Genomic DNA, 3,460 nt, shown 5'->3' on the forward strand with positions numbered 1-3,460 from the left:
TGCAAAAGAGTGGAGGAATTGAGAGACCCATTCAGGGGGTACACAGTTCTTTAGACTAGAAAACATACACGGGTTAGGGTGTATGAAAATTTAAAAATCGTTTTTCTTCTTGGTTACAGAGTCATACTCTAGTTTTGCCAATCGACCAAGATGTGTCTACGTGGACTTCTAGAAGGAATGGAAGTAAAAGGCGTGGGGGGAGAGAAAGCCATTCCAGGAGAAGGGGAGGCAGGACTGGAACCCACACAACTCCGCTGTGAAGATGGCGAGGGTCATAGTGAAGCAGAAGCACCACATGGACACTCATCTATCCCCTTCCCCGTTTCAGAGCGTCCATGCTGGTCACCAGAGGAAGGGCGCACCTGTGGGGAGCAGCTGCCCCAGGAGGAAGGAGAAGCCCATGACTGGCGTGAAGCTGGGGCCTGAGGAGAGGCTCATTGTAATTCTCGTGCTTTTTAACCTTGTTTGCTGAATAGTTAAACAGCTCTGGGGTTTGATGGGCTTGTTTGGTGTGTCTGTTTTTCTCAGTTTCTGTCTTAGTTCTTCATTCTCTAGAAATATAAGACCACTGACCCCTTAGAACAATGACCTGCTGATCTGGAAAATGTAAGGGGCACACCCAAGTTTAAAAGCCAGCAAGGTGCCTCATGGTTAATGCAAACGTCTCCAAAAATAGCAGCACAGGGTTCCCCCAGCCAGCAGCCTGCAGCCCTTTCCTGCTCCCCTCCTTGTACAAATCCTGACTGAATCTTGCAGGGGTGGGAGCTGGCTCTCTTGCACAGTGATCCACCTTCTCCCCTTTTGGCCTGCTGCCTTAACATAAGGCTCCTTTTTTTCTCTCCATCGCTTGTCTTTCAGTATTGGTTTCTTCAGAAACCAACAGTCGAGCCTGAGCTAGGGTTATCCAAGCAGCAGTCAGGTCCCCGGTGCTCAGGCCCCTCCATCTCCCCCTGGGATGAGGAGGGGGCTGAGGCTGGGAAGGTTGGGGAGGATCTATAGGTATGTTGCTAGAACTACAACATAAGAATTGCAACAGCTACAGAACTTACTAGATTCCGGAACTTGCCCTGTCCCTCCCCAGGCCTTGCTCACAGCCTGCTTTTGCTTTCTGTTGAGAGAAGGCAACTGGCCTCTGAAGGAGCAGCCGAGCTGTTGACTGAGTGAGTACAGGGTGTGCGCCCCAGGAGCCCCTCCCCACCCATTTGGACATAATTTTTGCCCTTTGGAACTTTGGGGTCATTTTGGACCCACCTGAGTGGGACATGGCTTGTTTACGACTCTGTACCAGTCTCTCCCTGAGTGAGAATTGGTTTGTTTGTTTGAAATCTGCTCTGAGTGAGAGAGTGAAGTGAAGTGGGAGGTCTACATCCATCCCTTCTAGAAGTCCACTGGGACGACTCTTGGCAGATTGGCAAACCTAGAGGCATGACCCTATAACCAAGAAAAAGGGGATTTTTAAATTATAATACAGCCTGGTCTATGTATGTTTTCAATTCTGAAGAATCGTGGCCCCTGAATGGTTCTCTATATTACTCCACCATTTTGCAGTTAGAATTGATTTGTTAATGATCTGGTAAGTGGGAGGATATTCTATGTGGGGGTCTTCCTGTTACTCCATAATAAGGGTTCTTCCAATGAGGGCACTAAATTAATGGTAAAAAGAAACTAAACTATGAAAAGCCTGTGTCCTTGACAGACTATTCTGCAGGGAAGGGAGGGAGAAGGGGTCAGCTTCTAAGGGAACTGAATACACCCTGACCTCTGTGGTTCCAGTCCTGATGCCCCAGGCAGGGGCTACCACAGGGTCTGCACCAACCACTCCCCCCGAAATCTGTGGAAGGAGGAGGAGATCTAGTGTGGGGGCGGGCACAGCCTGAGTGCCCCCACAACAGGAGGAAGAAAGGGAGTCTGAAGTAGTCTCTCCCTTTAAGACCCGGATTGGGTGGAGAGGCAGGAAGGGGTAGATTTCCGCTGAGACAATTCCCTGCAGTAGGTCTGAGTGTTAAGAGGACAAACAGTTGACTATTATCGGACTTATACTCCATTTTCCACCTCAGACCTACTAAACTGGATAATTACCAATCCTCTATACACAGATGATCTACAAAAAATGGTGGAAACGTTCATTAGTATTTTTTTTAACCCACCACCCAACACGGGCTGAGGCACAGACATGGGTGATGATTGTGTTCACAGAGGATGAGTGGCACCTTGTTCTGGACAAAGCCCAACACTCGTCACTCGGTATTTGGCTTCTTGAGGGATAAGCAGACAAGCCTGAGTTGGGTAACACGGCCATAGGCCAAGGGGCCTCGAGAAGCTAAAAGAGGCAAAGACGGACCCTCCCCTGGGGCATCAGAGACAGAGACTCCCTGCTGACACCTTGTTTCAAAACACCGATCTCCAGAACTGTGAGAGAATACTTCCTGCTGTTTTAAGCCATCTGGCTTGTGATAATTGGCTGCAGTAGCCCTACAAGACCAAGATGAATTTCTAGAAATGGAAAATGTATTTTTGTCATATTTATTAAGTTTCCAGAAAAGATTCCAGACTTCCTGCTCCAGAGCATGATGGTCACAGGGATCCCAGGACTCCCTGTCATATCCTGTGTCCCCCAGTGTCTGAGACTCACAGGGGAGGGTCCACTGATGCCCAAGGAGCCAGGAGGGAAGGAAATAAGTAAAGGGCTGAAAAGGACTAGGTCCCTGGAGAGGACCAGTAGCACCTGTCTGGGGTGGTGGAAAAGCAAGATGCTCTGGGAAGACAAGGTCTCATGTTTACAAAACAGGAAAAAAGATACAGAAACGCCCTACAAACATGTATGCATGTATGTACACACATGTCTACATATGATTTCACAGCATTTGAAATGTATTGAAGGCTGAGGTTGAGGTTGCGGACATGGATGCTCCCTGGATGGAGGGGTGGACACTCTTGTGAGCAGGCAGGAAGCCTAGCCATGCCGAAGATGGGAAACCAGTCACAGATGAGATTATCATAGTCCTGCTTTATGTCAATTGTATATGAGAATAGGAGAAATATAGAAAATACTAAACAGAGATGAGGATGGAAAACAATATAAAGAAAGAGGCTAGCAGCTGCTTGTCTCCAGCAACACCACTGCCAAGGGAACCAAACCAGGTGACACTGTATCTCCTGAGGCTTGAAAAGGAGCTGTAATCCGAATTGTCACGTGAAATTAAAACAATGTGCAGCCACCAAACACTCAGGGAAGAAATAGTAATGCTAGTGATCCCACATCATTTTTTCATGAAAACACTGATGGAAACTGTGATGGAAACTGAACACATCAAGAGTCCACCTGCAGTGCAAACTGGCTTGCAGCCCCTGATCTGCAGCACATCAAGCTGCATGTGCTGATGTCCAGAGCCAGGGCCTTCTGGGTCCTCTGTGAGGGGGGCGGGGAGGTAGCTGGCATGGATTAGGGTTCCATGTGACA

At 48.3% G+C, this 3,460-nt stretch overlaps 1 protein-coding gene across 1 annotated transcript in view; it reads left to right on the forward strand.

The window, feature by feature from the left end:
* Positions 1-1,083: 1,083 nt before the first annotated feature.
* The window catches only part of LOC104981545 (myeloid-associated differentiation marker-like), a 7,178-nt gene continuing 4,801 nt past the window's right edge, over positions 1,084-3,460 (forward strand). The window contains exon 1 of the mRNA XM_010830709.1: positions 1,084-1,160. The gene's annotated coding sequence lies outside the window, so the exon portion shown is untranslated. The remainder of the gene's footprint in view (positions 1,161-3,460) is intronic.

Source organism: Bison bison, unplaced genomic scaffold, assembly GCF_000754665.1.
Source record: "Bison bison bison isolate TAMUID 2011002044 unplaced genomic scaffold, Bison_UMD1.0 scf7180017859113, whole genome shotgun sequence".
NCBI lineage: Eukaryota > Metazoa > Chordata > Mammalia > Artiodactyla > Bovidae > Bison > Bison bison.